This window comes from Tamandua tetradactyla, chromosome 16 (assembly GCF_023851605.1).
Source record: "Tamandua tetradactyla isolate mTamTet1 chromosome 16, mTamTet1.pri, whole genome shotgun sequence".
Taxonomy (NCBI): Eukaryota; Metazoa; Chordata; class Mammalia; order Pilosa; family Myrmecophagidae; genus Tamandua; species Tamandua tetradactyla.
In genome coordinates this window covers 59,439,086-59,461,914 of record NC_135342.1, presented here as the reverse complement: position 1 = coordinate 59,461,914, position 22,829 = coordinate 59,439,086, and the positions used below count along the sequence as shown (strand labels likewise).

Genomic DNA, 22,829 nt, shown 5'->3' with positions numbered 1-22,829 from the left:
CTAGCAAATTGTCATAGAAAAACCCTTCAGAGTGTGTGTGTGGGGGGAGCTGAAATATAGGGAAGGGATCCTCACTGGAGATTCCATCTCTGTGGGCCAAAATCTGTCATGAGTTGACCTAATTGAAATTGAGACGCTTTAATAATGAGACAAACAATGGATCAGAAAATAAAATGGGGCCTTTAGCTATCATTTGGAAATAATTAGCTAAGCAAAAACTAGTCCAATGATTAGGTTCAGTATGTGAGGCAAAATCTCTTACAAACATTCATATTCTTGAATGCCCAAGGGTGACTAATGACCGAGAAATCCTCCCCGTAACTCTGGGATGATGCATCAAGGTACAAGCAAGGGCTTCATAACGTTTTCTTCCAAACCCACTACAGGAAGGGCCAATATGTGCTGGGCTGCAAGCACTGTAATCAAAGTACTAGAGATATCCCTGTGACTTTGCAATGGCCAAGGACTCTCATCGAAACTATAGTATAGGGGCAAGGGTTAATGACCTTCCCATACCCTAACCACCATCACTTACTTTATCAACATTTCCTCCATGAGGACAGTTAAGTGTTCTGTTGTTTTTCCTGACTCTTTCTTTGCATGTTCATTTTTCATGCAGCTCAAGTAGATTCCAAAGGAAGAGAATAGGCAAAATAAAGCTGACTCAATTAAGTAACTAGTAGGAGTCAGGCATTGTGCTAAAGGATTTATAATCATTTGCTGAATTCTTCCTTGAATCAATACCACTATATGAAATTACCCATTAAAGAACCAAGGCTTGCAGAGATTAACTGGCCCAAGTTGACTTAGAAGGAAATCCATGTTATGTTCATTTTATAAATGAGAAACTTCTAATAATTCACATTTGTTTTTACCCACATAAACCTTGGAAATGGATGTTTTCTATTTTGCCCTTGAGGTAATACATAATACAACTGTGCCTTACAAGCCATCAGATAAATATTAAATACGTTTGAATAAGACTTTGTTCAATAACCCTGTTGCCATGTTCCAACATTGAAAACTAGGATTCTATGCATACAATATTTAGTGCCTCCCTGTTAAATAGAACATTAACTTAACCAGAACATCAAGGTCCTGAGCTTTCTAGATAAAGGAGTTTTCTTTATAATAAATGTAATAAATACAATTTGGAGGTGTACGCATGGAGTGTTTTCAAAGAAAATGAGGTAATGGTGGCTATAGTTGAGGATTGACTTTTAGTCTTTATTTCAGTTTTTATTCTCTAGTTTGCATTACCAATCTGTTGAAGTTGAAGGCGAATGGAGGAAGACCATCTCTTCTGCTTCTTTATGTGTCTGTTCCCTTTAAGGTAGGTGGGGAGGTGGCACAGGGCCCACAAGTTATGGCAACAATAGAATGTAACCCAATCCAATGGTAGCTTCCTCTCCTACCTGAATTTCCTGCCAGACAAAGAAGAGACGTGAGTGAATCTTCCCATGGGTCAAAAAACCTTCTCTTTGGTGTCTATTGCATCCACTGCAGTTCTCTCTTTTCTCAGGAAGGGACAGTGAAGGGACATATGTCCAAGTATCCTTTCATTTCCTATAAACAAACCCCACAGGATAGGAGTCATTTCATCCAATTTATAGATAAAGAATCCGAGTCTCAGTCAAGTTAAATGACTCACTGAAAGCCAGGTGGTCAATGAGTGGTAGGCTGAGATTTAAATCCTGGTATTCCACAATCTGGCAGAAATTGTTGTCTTGTATGAGGCCAGAGGTTTTAGCTGGAAGCACTAGTAGAGACCCCACTGAAAGACTCTGTCCCATTGGGCATGGCATCCAATGGGATCTCTTGGCTCTGCCAACAACCTCTGGCTCCTGCATCCCCAAGACAAGGAGACTGTCACTTGTATTCACTCAAATCAAAACTTTACTTATTTATGAAAATAGTATTCTTTCTCTCAAACTTTATAAACAAGGCAAAGAGGATTGAGAGATTGAATGTATAACAACAACAACAAAAATCTCTGAGAAATAGATGAACATTTCATATTGTGCTTCATTTCAGTTTCGTGAACTCCAAAATAGCACTTCAAGTGATTAATGTTTTCTTCATTAACCATAACTAAGCTCGAGCAAAGCCTTTCTCTTTTCTCCAGCATGTTTTTTTTTTCCAGAGATTGAGGGTAGCTCATTACTAAAAGTAACTCTTTGCAATCTGAAGTAGCCAGCTTAAGGTGGTAGGCAGAGCGTAGGCTTTGGTTTCAGGAAGGCCTGGATTCAAATCTTGGTCCTGTGACCTTCTGATTATGTGACCTTGAATGGATGAGCCTTCATTTCATGTAATGTGAATCTTATTAATAGTTAATAATAATAGACCATGCCTCCTAGTGTTTATGCCTTTTGAATTTGGGCTGTGCTTAGAGCTTGCTTTAACCAATAGAATACACTCCCAAGAGCACCAGAGTATAAGCTGCTGATCCTTCGAAAGTAGTGGTTCTCAAGTAGGGGTTGCCCCCAAAGAGGACATTTACCAAGGTCAGAGATGTTTTTCATTGTCAATGTTGAAGGAGCACTGATGGCATTTAGGGATTAGAGGCCAGGGATGGTCTGCTTAAGTATTCTAAAATGCACAGAACAGGTCTCCTCCTACCCCCACAACAAAGAACTATCCGGCTCAAAATGTCATGAGCACTGAGATTAAGAAACCCTGTTCTACCGTCTCATGCAAGGTACTGGCCCTAAGTCTCTAGTTTAGAAAACCAGCTTTACCCTGCTGTGGACCGTGTGAAGAGGCTACCTGGATCTGACATGGCCACATCGAGAAGAAGAGGCCTTGAGATTCCCTAGAGAGAGCAAGAGATGCCCAGCCATCCCTAGGACCCTGCTAAACTCAGCCCCCAGCTGCCTTACTGGCTCAACGCAGCCACGTGTGTAATCGCCAGCAAGCTAGAGGAGCTGCCCAGTTGAGCCCAGCCCAGTGAGCAGAATCATGAGCAAAATTTGGCTGTTATTTTTTCAGCCAAAATTACTAAATTTTGGAGTGGTTTGATATACATCAGTGGATAACAAAAACAGCAATGTATGTTAAAGAGTCTATAGGGTGTGAACAAACAGTTTTCTTCTGCTGAGGAGGCTGTGATGCAGCACCCAACTGAGGCCCTTGGCTCCCTGCAGCTGACAGTGCTGGTGGCTGGTAGTTCACAGCTGAGTCCTTCTCAAGGATTTATCTTCAGCTCAAGAGAGATGCCTCATCCACATTCAAACAATCCCTTCCCTGGGGCACGGGAGCAGCCTGCATCAAAGGACTGGTCCAGATGAAATCAGGAAGTCCCAGACCTCTTGCCTCAAAGCAGGACAGCACTCAACAATTATCCCACCTCCGGAGCTCCCCAATGACACTGCTGCGACTGCAAAGGTTCAACATCTCCCTTTGCCAGATTCAGCTTACTTCAGCCCCTTCAGCTTACTTCAGCCCCTTCAGCTATCGATCCTGAGAAGACTGCCCAAATCTGCTGCATACAAATCTCCATCTCCTAGTCTGTCTTCCAGGGAATCTGATTTTGAATACCTTCCTTGCTTCCTGTGTTCCATTTGGAGGATTTTTACCTTAAGGATTTCAGGACACAGGGAGGTTTGGCCAAGAGTTCCACCCTTGAATGCTGAGTCAGGCCTTGGCTCCTCCCCCATCATTGGCTTTGGTGGTTCTTAAGTCTCAGTTTCCTTAATGATAAAAAAAGAAGCAAGATGACCTGGTTAAACACAAACAGAGACTCAAAAATTTACCTGTAACTCTGGGAAACTTGTAAATGACAGACACATGGAAACATGCAAGCTTACCTCAGCTATATTGCAGGTCAGGTCCCAGACTGCCTCAATAAAGCAAATATTGCAATGAAGTGAATATTACAATAAAATGAATATCATAATACAGTGAATTTTTCAATAAAGTGAGTCATACGAATTTTTTAGTTCTCCAGTGCATATATAAAAGTTACTACACTGTGGTCTATTAAGTGTACAGTAGCGTCATGTCTAAAAAAACAACAACATACATACCGTAATTAAAATGTGACATAGAGACACGAAGTGAGCACATGCTATTGGAAAAATGGTGCCAATAGACTAGCTTGACATGGGGTTGTCACAGATCTTCAATTTGCAAAAGAACACAATATCTGTGAAATGCAATACAATGAGGTACACTAAAAGCATATATGTCTGTATTACTCTTTACCAGCAACCCAAGAAGTGCAAATTAAATCCACCTTTAGACACTGTTTTACGTTGATAAATTAACAGAACCAACTAAATATAAATTCAAATACACATTGCTGGTGACATTATGGCAAATATTGGGTCCTCTTAATCTGCCAATTTCAAAATATAAATATCTTAACACCAGGAGAAAGCTATATGGCAACACCAAGTGGAAACTATAAATATGGTGCTGCCCCCTGCCCAAGAATGAATGGTATTGTAAGAATGTATGTGAATAAATTGGTTGAGAGAAGGTTTGGATTTTAATTCGGATTTTAACTGAAGAGTCAATTTCACAAGGCTGAAAAGCATGCAGGTATTGTAAATATTTATTTGGGGGATAACAAGAAGCTAGAATGCTGGGGTTGGATTATTAGAAGGTATATAATGTGCATACAAAAGGACTAGATTCAAACATACTGTTGTAACGTTTCTCAAAGTTTGGTCCTCTGACTATGAACATTCAAATTGACTGGTGTGTTACTGAAAGGTACAATCCTGAGCCGGACTCCAAATCTCACGAAGCAGAATTTAGGAAAGTCGGGCCTAGGGACCTGCATTTTAACTGAGTTCTGCAGGTGTCCGTGGCCTTTCATGATGACCCTGTATTGAAACTGTTTCTTTTTATCTTTTTGGGGCTGGTGGAATTAGGGCGGATATTATGTTTTTCAGATTTGCTGAAATTATTTCATTGTTATGTTTCCACAATTATTAGGAGGGGGGAAAGTTTGTTACTTTCTTTGCATATTCCTGAGAAAAGTCACTTTAATTCTAGGTGTCTTACAGTTCCCCATGAAGTGTGGAGTTTAACCTCAGCTACCTTGGTAGATTAAGTATCAGGAGAGAAAAGTCTTGCACTAAGGAAAGGACATTCTTATCATTATTAATCTTCCTCATGATGGCTAATTATGATATATTGAAGACATCTTCTGTTGTTAACCATTCCCAAGCCACCTTGGGTTCTGGCTCCCGCTCGATGAGCCTGGGGGTGCAGTGGGGTTGGAGTTCTGCCACAGGGTCTGGGGAGAGATGTTCTGAAGGCCAAGGCAGAGACAAATCTCAAAGCTTCAAAATATTGTGCCGGGGGTGCAAGGGAAGCTCAGTGGTAGAATTCTCGCCGGCCATGCGGGAGACCCGGGTTCAATTCCCGGTCCAAACACTTCCCCCCAAACAAACAAATAAGCCAAACAAACAAAAAACAAAAATTCAACAAATGGTGCTGCAGTAATGGGATACTCACATGAAAAAATAATGAAATGTGACCCCCATCATACAACATGCAAAAATATATACTTCTATAGTGACTTCAGTCTGGAGAGAGGAGCAGCACCTGTGCCCGGTTCTGAGTGGCGCCAGGAAGACAAGGGGAAACATTGGCCTTTGTCCAGCCCACCTCACAGCCTCCTTGCCCTTAGGGTCATTAGCACAACTCCAATAGCTGTGGGGAAACTAATATATTTCTCCCTCCAAAAAACGTGTCTGAATGATTAGTTAATTAAACATGTGCCATTGAGAAAGCCTGGTGGATTTTCTCGTCTTTTAAGACAAAATTTTTCTGGCTCTGGCAGCCCTATCTTTAGCTCTAAGTTCTGTATCTGGGGAATGTTGGACAGGGAGGCTTTTCAAAGGTGAGCCCTGGATGCCAAGTTGTGCTCACCTGACACCTAGTCCCGATGTAGACTGGAAGGAGTGAGAGAGGCTTGGGCTGCACGTGCACACAGGTATACCATGCGTCACACACCACACACCAAGAAAGAGCCTCAAAAACAGCAAACAAATAGGGTGGGTCATGGTGGCTCAGCAGGCAGAGAGCTCACCTGCCATGCCAGAGACCCTGGTGGAGACCTGGGTTTGACTCCTGGTACCTGCCCATGCAAAAATAAATAAAGGCAAACAAATAGAGTCAAGAAATACCTCAAGGTCAGGGAAGGCAGGTGTACTGAAGACTGATGCTGCAAGGTTGCAAGGAGAGAGGCAGGAACTTCCCTTTCAGACTCTCCTGTCTGAAGGAGGAAAAGAAACTAAAATTAGCCCCTGGTTTCACCGTGAGCGCGGACCGAGGCCTGAGGGAATTGAATGGTATAGGGGCTTTAACTTCTCAAGGATTTCACTTTTCCTAACAAAGAAAATAGTGGTTATAAAAAAGATCTTGTCATTGAAATCGATTCTTAAGATTGGGATTTCACCAAATGGCTTAGGGATAAAAAGGGGTAGGAGAAAGGACTCAACTCAACCTCAGTCTTTGCTTCCTTTAAATTTCACCCTGTTTATATCAGCATTTATGCAGAGTGTCCAGAACTGCTGGTTAAGATAACTAGTGTTAAATGTCACAAGAAAAATCACAATTTTATTTTCAAATTAAACTATATCTTTAATGGGAAAAATAACCTCATGATTATTTTCTGACTCTGCTAAAACACAGTTTTTGCAATTTAGACTAAGAATCTCATGGCTAAGACCCTGTTGCTTATCTGCAAAGCCAAAGACAGGAACCCCCAAACAGATAGAGAACAGCTCTAGGAGTCCTTTGGCATATCCACATGAATGCATGTATAAGCGTCTTTTCCTCCTCATGCTACAAAGAATTCAAGGATACTTATAAGTAGGTGATACTATGATACAGTATTTTGAAAATATAAAATCTAAGTGAATATTAACTTCTGGGGGATATGAATTGCATTTACTGAATTTTTTTCTGTATTGAGCTATATGCTAGAAATATTTTACTAAAGGCAAACACATAAGAAGAAATATTGTCTGGACCAGAAAATCTACAGTGGGTATGTGCATGTGTATGTTTGTTTGTGAGGTTGTCTTACAAGTAGTGGGTAGACGTATACTGTTTTATAGAGGATTTGTAAATTTTTCTGTAAAGGGTTAGATAGTAAGTATTTTCAGCTTGGTGGGCCATATAGAGGTCTCTGTTGCATCTTCTCAGCTTTGTCTTTATAGACTGAAAGTAGCCATTGACAATACCTAAACAACTGTGTGTGGCTATGCTCCAATAAAACTTTATTTACAAAAATAAAAAATGGATTTAAAATTCATTAAAAAAATGGATTTGATAGTAGCTTGCTTGTTCCTGGTTTAGAGAGTACCCCACACAGTGCATTCTTGGAATTGTTTATTCACCTTCATCGTTTTACTTAAGAAGAACCTAGATCCAGAGAGGTAAAGTGATTCAACCCGAGACATACAGCACAACCGAAGCCTGATTTCCAAAATCCTCTCTTGATCCCTTCACGACAGAGTAGAAACCAGAATGACAGTTCTCTCCGTTGGCAGAGTGGAGGGAGATATAGGAGAGGGTGGAAGAGTAGAAGAGAGAGTAACAACGTTTGCATCTGATGACCACCCCCCCGCCCCCAAACAAAATCTGTTCCTAACGTTAATCAGGACTTGTCTGTGTTCTGCCTTTTTGTTTTGTTTTATTTTGGATGGTAAAAGGAATACTAAACAGGAAAAGAGGGTCTGTCACTCGACCTCCCTTTGCAGCCTTGAAGAAGTCACTTCTCCCCTCTGTGCTTCATTTACTTTGGTTTCTAAACTGAAGGGCTTGATGTGGTGACCTTCAATTCCTTTTATGATCCTTCAAGTGTCTTCCTTCCAGTCCAGTGTTTTCCTGTCAGTTCACACTGACTCACAAAGTTGGCTAAAACTCACTTAGGCCTTGGCCCAGAGAAGTCCTAAGTTGTTAGCTCCACCTGAGGTTGCCAGATCCCATACTTCTGATGTGAACAGCCCAGCCTGTGCCTACCAGGCCAGCTCATTTCCATTCCTTCTCTCCAGCATCTCAGGAACTAGGGTGACCCCATTGCTTCATGGGCCCAGAGTTGATTTCCATAATAAAAGTACTCACCTGCTCACAAAGCCTTTCTGTTTTTGTCCCTGAACTGCTGAACTGAACGTTTTACCAACTTGGTAGTGTTGCTTATAAATTTATCTATCCCTTTAGAATCTTTACCTCTTACTGCACTTCTTCACAGTTAACAGTTTTATAACAAACCAGGTCCCGGTTTCAGCATATGCAAGGCAAGACGAGTGGACTTGTTCTTGGTGAGTACGCTATGGCCACCCATTTGTGTATTTTTGTCAAGGACTTCAAATTCCCTTCTCCACTCTAGGATTTCCATTTATTTTCATTTGGTTTTCTTTGTAGAAAATGTGGGCTGAGTCTAGACACCTGGGTTCAAATCCCAGCAGCATCACAAACATAGCTGGCTGTCCTTTGATAGGTCGTGTAAACTCTTTTTCAGTTTCCCCAACTAAAGAGTGGAGACAGTAACTTCTGCCTCATTTTTCATAGTCAATTGCAATGGTTTTAAACCTAGTCCTACATTAGAATTACCTGGGGAATAAGAAGAAAACAGATGTCTCATCCCCTCCTTTGATCCACTGAGGGTTTGGCAGAGGCATTGAGGTACGAAATGCTATCAAAAGAGGCTATTATTGATATGTTGTGCTACTATTTTTGTTTAAAGAGAATGTATTGAAATTCTATACAAATAAATTCCAAGTGAAATAAAATCAATAAATGAATACAATGAGGTAGTCTTTCTTCCATCATATTTTGGTCCTTGGAGGCTTCACTTGAGATATAAGACTTTCTTAGATTAAAATTAGGGTCAGGACACTAACCTAACCACCCAACAGCCCATGGGCTGGATTAAGTAAGCTACCAATTCATTTAATCCTATGGGAACACTAAAAATGATGCTGGTGGGGGCCCCATTTTTTTAAATGAAGCAATTGAAGCTTGGGGAGACAAATCAATTTAGAGGAGTTCCCATCACTGGAAAGTGGGAGTGATGGGACTAAATGTCAGAGTCAAGGGCTCTTTGCATTAGAATTTAATGGCTTTCTGATCTTACCAGATAGAGCTTAAAGTCCATCATTTCAAATTGCAGATGACAAGAGAATAACACTTAATGGTGGAGTAATATCACATTATCATCTTTTATGTTGTCAACTCTTCAGATGCTTTCACATCTTTTGTATTTCAGACGACCATCTTATTGCAATTGCAGCCTCAAGAGGCTACTAAAAGGCTATCTTCTATTTAAAGGTAGGTGGAGTTCCAAAAGCTTTAATAAGAAATTTCTCAGGGAATGAATGATATAAACACATAATAGGTAAGTTCTCAAACTATCCTATTATTACCTTACACAATGCTAAGAAGGGGGCTAAGGTTGGTCCAGAGCTTACCAGGGTAAACATAAATTTGCCAAATGACCCAGCAATTCCACTCCCAAGTATCTACACAAACATGAAAATATACATCCACAGAAAGACTTGTAAATGCAAGTTCATCACAGCACCATTCATTATAGCCCCAAAAGGAAAAAACCCTAATTTCCATCATCTGATGAATGGATAAACAAAGCATCCTGTACCCAAAGAATATTATTTGGCCATAAAAAAGGAAGGAGGTACTGATACTTGGTATAGCACAAGTGAATCTCAAAAGAAAAAAATTAAGTCAAGTGAAAGAAGCCAGATGAAGAAGACAACATATTCAATTGTTCCATTTATATGGAATACCCCAAAAAGGTAAATCTATAGAGACAGAAAGTAGACCAGTGGTTGCCTGGTCTAGGGGTAGGAATAGGGATTAATTATAAATGAGCACAAAGATCTTTTGGAGTTGATGGCAATGCTATGAAATGGGATTATGGTTGTGGATTCACAGCTATGCACATTTACTATAAAAGTCATTGAATCGCACACATAAAATAGTACTTCTTCTGGTTTGTAAATTATACCTCACTAATTTTTTTTCTTTTTTGAGAGTCCACCAGGGGCATAACAGCAAGGACACTGTGGATTAGATTTTGACTTCCTCTTTTTCATCAAGACTTTTTGGCAGAATGCCCAGAGGAGATCTAGCTCATGGGGAACTGCACCTGGAACCAGATTTAAAAGAATGGTGTGCAAACCCAGTTCTGCTTTATACATTTACATGGGGAACCTGACCTTCCCAGGCATGAGAATGCTCATGCTACCCCATCTGGGTCTCCACTTTCTGCACTGAGTGTCTGATAGATTGTTGGTTATCAGGAGCTGGCTAGTTTTCTGGGTATAGAAGAAGAGCACAGAGTGATGGGTGGCGTAAAGGGAGGCTTCACACTAGCCACCAAGAGACCTGGTCAACCAAACCAGCCACTTATCTGGAACTCCTCTTTGTGAACCACTATACTGATATTTCCCAGAATTATTGACTCTTGGGCTGGACATTGAAGATGAAACGTGGTCATATCCATCTCTTTCTTCTCTCCTTTCCCATGTTTGGTAAAAACAACTCACTTTCTGCTAGAGTAAGCTTTCTCTAGCCATGCACCATGCAATTCTTTTTAGGCTGCTTCTTTCCTATGTACAGTGACTTTTCAAAACCTTTGATATCTTGAAACTTTGGTGTGTTTAGCCCCATCCATGTGTCTGACAGCAAGATGTGACTACAGATGACGGATTCTTCCTTTACCTTTCAAAGGCCCCATTCTCCCAGATACTGGGGATACCACCACTCTGATGGACTGATCTTAGGGTATAAGAATGCATTTGAACCTCATAAATTTTCTATTATTTTAAGACAAATTGAACAGCTACCTTTTCTCAACATCGGTTTGGTACTAGAATGCTCCGAGAGTTCTCCTCTCACTTGAAACCCAAATCTCTCCATTTTATTCCTGCTTCTTCCTAGTGGCGATGGATCTTCAATCATCAGAGTGTTCCAGGTGTTTTAGTTCCATTCCTGGGAAAGTGGGAATTTGGGGAGTGGTTCATTCATTCTTATCTGCGTATGCCACATCAGTACTACTCCTTTGAACTCATCCAGGATGCCTGATGCATGAAGAGCTATCTGCATTTTTCCCAGGACAGTTATTGAAATTTGGTAGCTCCACTGGAAGGATCTACCAGTGGTGTTAGTCCCTAGCTGCAGCCCTGATTCCCAAACACAGCCCAATCCATAGCTCTCAAACTCACTCTAATCTTAGATGTGGATGAACCTCATTCTTAAATGCAATAAGAATACAAAGCACTTGATAATGGTGGCTGGCCCATTTTCATTACTAATATTATTTCACATTTAGCAACAACCAAAATTTCATCCTAACCCTAAGGCTATTAACTTCATATTTAATAAAAATCATTTCCTTTTATTGAATGCCTAGTTTGTCCCATGTCAAAGTATCTATCATCTATCGATCAATTGATCTATGTACAAACAATTGATTTCTCGATTACCTGTTTATCTTCTATCATCTATTTGTCTCTAATCCAGGATTTCTCAGTATCAGCACTATTGGCTTCTGAGCTAAATAATTCTTTGTGGTGAGTCCTGTTCATTATAGGATCCTTAGCAGCATCTTTGGCCTCTACCCACTGGATGCTGGCAGCACCTTCTCCTCAGTGTGACAGTCAGAACTGTCTTTAAACAATACCAGATGTACCTGGGATGAGGGTGAGAGTGGTCAGAATCACCTTTGGCTCAGATCCACTGATGTTACTTATCATATATTTATTTAACTTTATCTTTACTGCTTTTTGCCAGAAAGCACAGTGTAGACATTATTATTCCCATTTTACAGATGAAGAAACTGAGGCTAAGAGCATCAGGCTAAGGTGACTTGTACAAAGTTACACAAGTATTAATTGATGGAGCTGAGTTTCAAAACTAAATCTGCCTTACTAAAAAAGAAACCCATGTTCTTTTCTATCTTAAATTAAACATAATGTCATACCTCTTAGCCTTAATACCTTTATTCTCCCCTATTCTCAATTTAAAAGCATCATCAAACTTAATTCTAGACTTTCGAACCTACCTTCCAACCAAAACATATGTAAATGTATCTACATCCCAATCACTGACCTTCATTCTAATCCTGTCCTCTACTCAAACTATTCCTAACCTACCCCCTATTCCTAACTCCAGTTGTGAATCACAAAATTGCTTTCTAAATTTTGTTTCCTATGGTTCCATACAATGGGGGCGTTAACTGGAAGAGCTGCCTCCAGTGCTAGCTGCCCTGGCATGAGAAGCAGATAAGCTCATTAACTGCCAGGGACAAGCTCTCCCAGGTATACTGTTCCATTGTAAAAGAGAAGAGTGCCAATGATTCACTCTCCTCTGCTCATCCAGAGAGAAAATGTACATGTAGACCTGGTCTGACATAGTCCTTCGAAGTTGAGATATTCAGAAGTTCCAATAATACAAAGCTTCTATTTGCTCTTTTCAGTGATGGGCCAGAGCTTACAAATGTAACTTGAGAAAAACTGAGCAAATGAAAAAGGGTTTTTTAAATGATCAGTTGGCTTTTCAGAGCCTGGCATTTTGGTTTAGCTTTTACACAGTAGTTTTGATTTCTGCCCCAATACTCTGATGCTCATTAGATGGCTGACAGCTTCTGGCCTCCATGTCCAGAATTCAAACAGGGAAAGTCATTGTTTTATAGCAATTAACAGTGATGCTTGAAAGAGATGGCAACAAGCTGAAAAAATTAATTGAAAATTTAACCTTCAAATAAAAATACATAGACCTTAGGCTTCCATTTGTAAGCAGCTTATGCTGTCTGTGCACATTTTATTGTATTATTTAAGTATTTTCTACATCATTTCTGATTAATATAGCAATGCTATTTTCCAGTCCAATCTCCTTAATAAATATATATGTCAAGTATCTGTTTCCTCCCCTGAATGCAAAGACTTTTAATTCTCCTTGTTTGCATGTGCTAACTGGTAGTGTAATAAGATTAACAGCTCTGTCTTTTTTCTTCTGTAGGTTTTATAAGAAAAGCCTCTGTGCTCCCAAAGTTGAAAAGATACCTTCTTTAATTTTGCATATTGTTAGCTGCAATCCGCTTGCTAACGTTTGTTTTATTTCCATCTGTCAAAAGCAATGCCAAAATATGTCGTGTTTGCCTTGAGTTGGCTCAATTAATCCTCCACTGGAAACTGTTCTGTCATTTCATGTTTGGTTAAGACCCTGATTCAGAAGCTCCCAAACTGGAGGTTCTTCTCTGCCAAAGGCAGCCAGTGTACACTTTAATACAGCTCTCTGGGAAATAGCCACTTGAAAAAGACAAAAAAAGAAAGGTGGGGTGGAGCCCTTAGAAGAATGTCGATCTGGAGCCAGTGCCTTCTCAGTCTTAAGTGTGAATAAGGGTGAACTGGCCTTGGCCCTGTTGACTGTGGAGCTAGAACCAAGCTAGTGACACCTGGGACACCCTGGCAGAACTGAGTACGGGGCACAGCCACCAGGCACAGCCCCCATGTGAGTCTAATGATGGCAACCAGAAAATAAAACAAAATAAAATACAAGTAAGCAGGGAAAGATCTTGGACTGAAAAGTATAAAATCAGTCACTCTGTAGCATTCTGTCTCTAACCACTGACTCTTCATGTTTCTTCTCTTTCTCTCTTACACACAGATATTCGTATCTGTATTGAATTTAATCATTCACAGTGCAAGCAATGGTATTTCGCATGGCTGCATATCTTATTTTTTAAATTCATTTTACTCAGAAATTGCCCAACCTCACAGCCAAATCTTATATGAGAAGAGAATCATCATTTATAAAAAGAAAGCCTAGAGACTTCTTGGGGTGGGGCCCTTTTCTTTCCCAGATGCCCTCAATTCCTCCAGCCATCTCCTCTAGGGCTTGGCTCTGCTGGAAGGGAAGACATGCGGGCTCTGAGTTCGGATCCAACAGATGCAACAACTGACCATGTTTGGCTGGGACCACGGCTTGCGTTTTTCCATAACTTTCTGAGGTGGTGCTCAATCCCATTGCATTGAAGGAACAATAGTGTAAACTTCATGTAAAGGGGAGAGAAGAGAATTAAGTTTTCTAAAAACAACAACAACAACAAAAAAAGACCAACTCTTCCTTTCTCAATGGGGAGAATCTGTCTTCATACAATATCAAAAATTTTAAATCCTGGGTATGAATCACTAAACTTTTCCAGAGAATATTCTACCTAGGGGTTTTATACAGTGATGTTCTCGATTTAGATCTTCAATAAGATGTGTGCATTCCATGAGATATCATGCAATTATAAGAATGATTGTTATCAAGACATTTAATACAATGGACATTTTGCTGGTTATATCATGATGAATGAGCAAAAGATGTAATGTGACACATCCATGTTACATGTTACATAATACATATGGCTATGTCTAACAACAAATGAAAAAACAAATCGAATTATGTCTTAGCATGACTAAATTTTAGTATACTTGCACAGGGGAGCACTTTGAAAGAGGTGGGTGGATTTTTCACTTTCTCTGTTCACAGTGGATATACCGATCTTGAACTTGTGTGCCATTGGTTACAATCTAATCGAGAATTCTATAATAGACAGAACAGGTTGGGTGGGAAGTAGAGGTGGAGGTGGAATTTAATTTAGAATTTAATTAAGGCAATCAAAAGATGGGTTAGCATGGGAGACTATGCTTTGAAATAGTTTGAAATGAAAACTTTATAGAGTTTTTAATACAGTTGGCATGCCCATAATTCATGCAACCTTCAAATATTACAGAGTGGGGCTTTCATAAAAACTTCCAATTTCTTCTTACCAAGACACAGTGAAACATCTTTGCAGTTACTAAGAGAATTGCCTATTTTTGTTCAAACTGCTTGTTTTTGCATCTGAATCCTCTCTTTCCACACCATCCTGGACACGTGTAGATTTGTTCCAACATAACATTTTCCACGGGTCAGGCCCATGATGCTAGCTGCAGAATTTTCTAAGTTTCTGTTAGGAGAAATTGTTAAGTTTGTAGAACGTAAACAACGAGTTGTCACCCAGTCATTTTAAAAGGGCATCCTGCTTTCCCCTAACACCTCCCTCCTCATGCAGTCACCTCTCTGGATTGCCCAGCCCAGCTCCCTCTAGTCTGGGCCTTCCCCACCCGCCAGGTGGTCCTTGTTTCTCTTTGACACACACCTTGGGGTGTGGTGCTGTAGAGGCTTCGGAAGCAGTAATTAGTCTCCAGAATGGGGAGATTTAAATAATAACATTAATGCCTTAGCTACAGGACTGTCGATTCCCACCCCTCTTTCTCAATGCCATGCCTCTGCCTTGCCACCAGAGTTTGTATGGTGAATTACTTACCCACAGCCAAGAGGGCTTCACATAGATTGAAAAGAGGTCTGAAAGAAATAGCTCAAGTTGGTAATAGTGCTCATATTTTGATAGTGGGATTTTGAGACCATTTTCCCTTTTGTTTTCCAAATGTCCTTGAATGATTTTGATGATAAAAAAATGATTTTAAAAACAAGATTTATAATCACACTATTTTTAATGCGCACACCAAACCCCTTGACTTCAAAGGAGCTAATTCTGTCAATTTCAGAAATTTTGCTATCACACGTGGGAAATTGAAATATTGAAATTTATAAAGAGGCTCTAGCAAAAAATTCCTATTAAAATTATTATCATATACTGGAAGCGGGTGAGAAGACTTTCTTAATTTAAAAATTTGAAAAAACCTGTTTGTGAACCAACATAAATAGAATAAATTCAAAGATATGAAAAATCATGTCCATAATATTTAAAAAATGTGTCTTCTTCTATCTGTCCTAACTTTTATTTGACATTGTCTAGTTCATTGGGTTCAATGGTAAATGAAGTACACAGTGCCTGTCCTGAGGGAGCCTATAGTCTTGGTTAATATATTAACAGAATAAGTATATTCTAGGATTAAAGATGCTAAATTAAAGGCAAGTGGGGGTGCAAGGGTAGTTCAGTGGTAGAATTCTTGTCTGCCATGCAGGAGACCTGGGTTCAATTCCTGGCCCATACACTTCCCAAACAAACAAATGAAAATCCAAGCAAACAGCAACAAAAATGCAACAAATGGTGTTGCAATAAGGGGATACTCACATGGAAGAAGAATGAAATGTGACCCCTGCTATACAGCATACAAAAAAAAAAAAAAAAAAAGGAAGAAGCAAGTGGAGGAAAAGAAAAACAGTAGGGGGCAGATCTTTATTTTGTATGCATGGAAAACACTGGATGAAATTCGGTACACATGGACAAATGCACAGTCACACACACTGTCTCTACCAGTCTCGGTAACCCTGGATCTTTATCAACCATAAAAGGAGGTAAACTTTTATTTAAAACACTTCTTGAAAGAGGTAATTGCCTTCCCTACATCTTGCTCTTTCTACTCCTAGGGAATAAAAGCAAGCACTGAGGGCAGGCAGGCACCTTGCACCTCAGGGGCCACAATCCCTGTAAGGGAAGAGCTGTGCTACATTGAGAGCCAGTCCTTGGCAGCAGTGCATTCAATAAAGGCAATTCCCTTGTTTCATTGGGTCATTGGTTTAACGTGTCTGGGACTCAAATAGATGGATTAGGAGATAATCTCACCTTGGTTTGTCGGTACCTGAGTGGAATACCTGCTACAGACCAGCAATGCCATGTGGCATTATTCAAGAATGTCTATCCCAAAATACAAGCCAGTGGAGAGGGTGTGGAATAGTGCAGCATAATGGGGAAATAACATCCAACTGATGATGACATATTGTATAAATTGAGTGTGGGGGGAACACGTAGAAAGCTTGGTAAAATATATGAAGTTGGGGACCCTAAAACACTATGTGGAAGCCACTTTGAAAATAACACTAGCACAGACTGATATGAAAAAGATGGAGCTGGGCGATATAAGAAAATGTTACAAGGAAGCTACTATTCAGCCATAGGAGGTGAAATGATACCTACCCACATCTAAGGCAGAAATGGGCAAAAAGTCAAATCCAAGTTGAATAAGATAAACTTGGGAAAATGTCCTCAAAATGGATTCCTTCTTCCCTCCCTTCCTCCCTTTTTCATTTCCTTTTTCCTTTCTGCTTTCATTCCTTTTTTCCTTGTTTTTCTTTAGATGAATATTTATTGACCATCTGTTATATGTCAGAAGTATGCAAAGGAAAATATGAGAAAAAGATAGAGACTGAGAGTGGGTATAATACACATTAATATTAGATATTCCTAGAGTTTAAAAGAGAGCAATTGAAAGAAAACAATCATCCAGGGTATAATTAGACACAATTTTCTGAAGCTGAAAGAATCTAAATATGTAGATCAAAAATCCCCACTGTATTACAAGAAAGAACGATGAAAAAAAAAATCATACTTGGAGAGTCTAGTAAATGCCAGAAAATGGAATGATTTACAGTGTTTTCAGGTGCAAGCGTGTGAGTGACCTAAATGGTCATTCATGCATAAAGGCAAAGACAGACAGACAGAAAGAAAGAAAGAAAGAAGGAAGGAAGGAAGAGAAGGAGGAAAGACTCTAGGCAAATTCACTTCAAAACTAAACAGTGGAAAAATTTTCAGAATATACTACCCATAAAATATTTGTTTTGGGGAAAGAACTTTAATATGATCTACATGCAACTGAGAGTTGACTTGAAATTAGTGACTCAAGAATGAGAAAGTCATGGTTTTAAAAGAGTGATTGTGAGAAAAGAAACCAATTAATATAAAGTCAAAAACTGTAAATATCCTTCCAATTAGAATGCAAATGCCAAAATAATTCTCAGAAGACATGGTTCTCAATTTATACAGCACTTATCTAGTAGAAAATGGATTGAAGGAGGGGAGATGGAAAACATTATTGCACTAAATTGCTCTTTTTATGAGGGGGCCGAGTTGACATTAAATCTTGCAAACCAGAAAAAATGTAATTCAAATATTAAAGGTATACAAAAGCAAAATTTAAAACAGTGTGAGTTCCTTCCACACTACTGTGGAAAAATGAGTGAAAAAATATAGATCCAAAATAAAAAAAAATAGAAAAGATAAAAGGTCAAAAAATAATAATGTTATCTCACACTTGCCTGTCAGGAACCATATGCCAAGACCTCTGTCTCAAACACATTGTTGCCTCATTTGATCCTTATTTTACACATGAGGCAAGTGAGGCGTAGAGGGTTCAATCTATACAAATTGCTTAGAGCAGTTTTTGCGGCATAGTATTCTTTGATGCCCAGCATCTCCCATGACATTGTAGACTGGAAAAGTTCAAGGAGATGTCAATGGGAAGAAAAACACATGGAGATGTCCCCAGGAGGTAACATAATCACCGGTGATGCCAAGGTGTTGCCTGGTTCTGTAGTAGCATCTCATTTACCTCTTATTTCACCTGTGTCCCTAGAGGCCCTACACTGAATCCATAGTCTAATGGAACCGTTGGCATAGCTAAGGTATTCCAGCCGATGGGAGGGCTGACAATTCACAGTTCTGCCTCCCTGAAGACATTGCATGGAGTGACAGGGGCTGCCAATGAAAGGTCTCTGCTTGCATTTTTTAAAATCACTTTTTAGATTCTGTATAATTCACGGTATTGCCTAACAATTAATTAAAGGCTAAACCTAAACTTCTCATGTCATGTTTAGTAGTAATTTCCAACTTTTGTTACGTAAAACCAAAGGACAGAGGAAATGAAAAAATAAGCAAACAGAGTTTTAAATAAAACAGTTAAAGTATTAACTGTTAAAATAAATTAAAAAAAAAACAGTTCAAAACATCATCAGGGAAATGCAAAAACAAACAAAAAAAATTGACTGGCAACCTTCATCTCAGGCAAACTTTATTACAGGCCAAATAATATTAAAGGGGACAAAGAATGCCATTTTATAATCCCTAGTAAAGCTCTGAGTAGCCATGAAAAGTTATTTGCTAAATAACATAGTGTCATGATATAAAAGCAAACAATGTTTGGGAGAAGTAAAAGGGAGATTTATAGAAACATTTGTTTGGGGGAGACTATAAGACCCTCTCTTAGCCTTGGCAGATTAATAGACTACCAATAAATAAATATATAATTTTTTAATAAAATAAGGACAATATGCATTATTAAATAGGAAAATATTCAAGAGTTTATGGAAGCTTTACAAAATTTTATCTCATTCTAAGTCACAGCAACAAGCATAATAAATTCCTCAGATCAGATATCGTATAAGCACTTCTCACCACATTTAATGTCAGATAAATACAAACTAAAAATAAAATAAATCAAGTAACAATGAATATTAAAATTTCTCTCTAAATCATTTTCTGGTTAAAGAATAATAATATAAAAATTGCCAATTACTTAGAAATAAAATAAAGGTAATACTATATCATAATAGATGTATACAATTCTGCTGCCAAAGCTGTACTCCAAGGCAAATTCATAACAGTAAGTGGTTTTATTACTAAGTAAGAAACAATACAAGGAAACTAATAAAAAAGAAAGTTAAGATGCTATTGACTGGGTGGGCCACGGTGGCTCAGCAGGCAAGAATGCTTGCCTGCCATGCCAGAGGACCCGGGTTCGATTCCCAGTGCCTGCCCATGTAAAAAAAAAAAAAGATGCTATTGACTGAGAAGCCAAAAACCAACCTAGGAAGATGAGGTAAATGCAAATGATAACAAACAGAAATAGATAGAAGTAAAAAATAATTAGAAAATAGAGATTTTATAAATTAACCTAGGAAGCAGGTGTTCTTGGTGCTCTCTCTCTTTGTCTCTTAAAATTAATGAAATACATTAACTTTTGGTAATCTAATTAAATAAAACATAAGGATTCACTTATGTAATGAAATGGTTCCTTTGAAAGTTATTAAGCATATGTAGCCTTGTGCTTCTGGGCAAACGTCCCCCACCTGCTGCACAGCTCTCAAGTCATACTTAAAGTTCTCTTCTGCATCACCCTCTCATCTATTCCCCCAATTGCCATAATTTCTTTCTGAGAAAGATCTGCTTCTGTTCCATCCCCTCTAAGTTTTGCTCTTTAAAAGTACATCTTCTAACATGCTATATACTAGGAAAGCAACCAGCCAATTTTATTAGAGGTGTGTGAGAAACGAATGCCAGTAGATTTTCAGCTTTTAAAATCACACCATGTGAGGCCATGAAGAATTCTTCCTTGAGCGCCAGCTAGGAGACATTCTGACCATTATTCTAACTCCTTACAGGGCTTTTTTCCTGGCTTCTCTTTCATAATTCACTCTTATTGTGCACAGTAGATTGATTTAGTTATCTTGATGTTCCTGTATGGAAAACCACCTTAATGAGTATTAATGGAGACCCACGTTTACACAACAGCCTTGTAAGCATTCCATGGATACATTGGGTTTCCTCGGAGAGGGGGTGACTTGTTTTTTTGGTTTTTGTTTTTAATTTTTAACTTCTTTTTATCATATAGTATAGTGACTTGCTTTAATAGAACTTGCAACTAAAGTCTCAGTCTATAGAAATAGTTGGAAGGAGTAGGGGTGGGCATTAAATCAGCATATTTCCTTATGATTCCTGGGAGCTAGGATGACCCCTCCATTGTTATCCCCAATTGCTCTCAAATTCGGGGAAAGCCTGGGCTAGTACCAAGCTCCAAGCTTCCTCTTTTACAGTGCAAAGCAGCTTCGGTAGACCCGATGAGTTGGATGTGTCTGTTCTAGTGTTTCTATGCCTTGAAATTTAGTTTATATATTCACAGTGCGAGGAGAACTCAGATGATTTCTGCCTAGGAAGTGTCGGCTACTGAAGTGAAATGCCTCCTCTAGCCAAGGTTGCTTGACCCTGCTAATACAGGAAGTTTTCTACTTTATACTTCAATCGACTTGGTCTCTAACCGCACAGTGTGGGCTGGCAACCTGCTTGTGAGCCAATCATCAGTCAGTCACTCTCTGACAACCCAAGGACTGGAGGCCCCTTTGTGGACCTCTTTCCTGTGGTTCCCATTGAGCTGCGTGAGTGTTCTAAGTAATAAAATGGCCTGGCCTTCCCAATTGCAGGAGTGTCTGAGGCTGCTCTGAGGACCTGTACTCTAGCTCTTCTGTTCAGAGCTAACTGGGTGTGTCTGCACCTGCCATGCTCATGTCTCCTACCTTTGAAAACTGGAGGAGAAGAAGGAGAATGGGGAGGATGAGGTGGGAAGAGAAAGAGAAAGAAGTGAAACACATGCATCATTTTTATAAGACAAATTTGGCTAAGAAGCCACCTAAATGAAAGGGAAGGAGGTTTTGGCTTCACGCCCCATCCAAAGACAAAGAGAAACTTAAACAAAACAGACAGGCAAAGAAACAGAGCTGCTTAGCCTTTTCTCTTGGGAATATGAGGAATGGGAAGTCAAATGCTGAGCCATGAATCCGGACTCAAGGAATAGGACACCTCAAGTTGGGATTTTACATTAGGAAGGAATTTTGGAGAACTTTGGTTTCAACTTCCCACTTGGTGAGAGAGGCACATCGAAACTCTTTGACAAATAACTTTCACTCTTTATGCAAACTTATCTGAATCTGACCCAGAGTAAAGAGGGGTCAAAATTCACAGTCTGCCTCAGACTTACCTCATTCCTCACCTTCCCTTCCACCCAGATGAGCATCAGGGTTATATCCTAGCTTCTCTTTCTTCCAGTTTCCAGCTCTTTCTCAGTCTTGGAGACTATGACAGTGATGTTAGATAGTGTATTTGTCCTCAGTACAATTTGGGGATGGAAAGATTCAAGAAGTACAATTACCTGTAAGGAGCAAGAAGGCCAAGGCAATTCCAGTCCCCCAGGTAAAATCAGGTTAAGAGAGACATGGGAACATCAGTCTGCCCCCAGCAGGAATCACAAGGGCTAGTGCAGCTCCCAGGGGCTAGCACAGTAGAGGAAGGCACTTGTTTTTTTTTTTTAATCCTTAGGCTTACAAGGGCGAGGGGAGGCAGGTGGCCAGCAACTGGAAGGAGCGAGGGGTGTACAGAAGCTGCAATGACAGGAGTTGTGGCAGGATGGAGCCAGCTGGAGAAAATCCTGCAAGAAGGAGTCTGAGGAATAAGTACCCTGACCTTCCTCTCCTCCCTTGTTGGGGTCTCCTGCTGGGACACAGTTTGACCACATCTGAGAGATGCCAGAAGACAAATCCAAACAGGTCAGCCTTCCAGGACAAGGGTGGGAAAAGGAGGACAAAAGGAGGATCTGGGAGTGCACAGGCCAAAGGTGGAGGCATGTGGAAGTCTGTAGATGTCCTGTGATTTTTGACCCACCATGGTCTCTCAAAATCACAGCACATATCCATTAGTCACAGGGACAACCATTGTGACCTAAGAAAGGACACCTTTCCTACCCTGCCCATTAGACAAATGAGGAAACATGAGGCTAAGCCCCAACTCTGTGCTGTCATGACCCTGGACAAGACACTGGCCAAGAGAAAGTTCTATCCAGATACACGCCAATCCATTGATGAATAGATGTTGCAGGCTTAGGAAAGCACAAAAGCAGATTTCTCAAGGCTACTGATATCATATTCCCATCACTAGGCTAAAAGAGGAATAGCAGCTCATCAAACTGCATCTGATTCTGGTGCACATACCAGAAAACATGGCGATCTCTTCCATCATTTGGTTTTAGTGTAGACTGTTTTCAAATGGAAGCAATCTGTCTCTCGCATGTCTGGGAATAGGGGTTATTAACTGTGGGAAAACTGTCTCCAACAGTAGGCCAATTAATTACTGAATTTTAAAGCCATTCTTGAAAAACAACAATTAATTTTATTGCATTTTTGGGTATTTCTTCTCCAGATCTTATCTACCTGAAATCACTGTTATTATGGGCCGATATGGAAGATTTATT

The 22,829-nt window shown here is 39.7% G+C and overlaps 1 long non-coding RNA gene across 4 annotated transcripts; it reads right to left on the bottom strand.

Annotated features, from left to right (window-relative positions):
• Window positions 1-1,213: 1,213 nt before the first annotated feature.
• On the bottom strand, window positions 1,214-22,285 carry LOC143660342 (uncharacterized). Of its 4 annotated transcripts, none has more exons than XR_013163972.1 (8): window positions 22,244-22,285; window positions 21,564-21,734; window positions 15,341-15,378; window positions 14,802-14,980; window positions 6,141-6,229; window positions 4,026-4,144; window positions 3,576-3,689; window positions 1,214-1,424 (listed from the first exon to the last, which is right to left on the bottom strand). It is a non-coding gene; the product is annotated as an uncharacterized LOC143660342 (long non-coding RNA). The 4 variants fall into 4 exon arrangements; XR_013163970.1 differs by having other exon boundaries at window positions 22,046-22,248; XR_013163971.1 differs by having other exon boundaries at window positions 1,214-1,566; window positions 21,564-22,248.
• Between the last annotated feature and the right edge of the window lie 544 nt (window positions 22,286-22,829).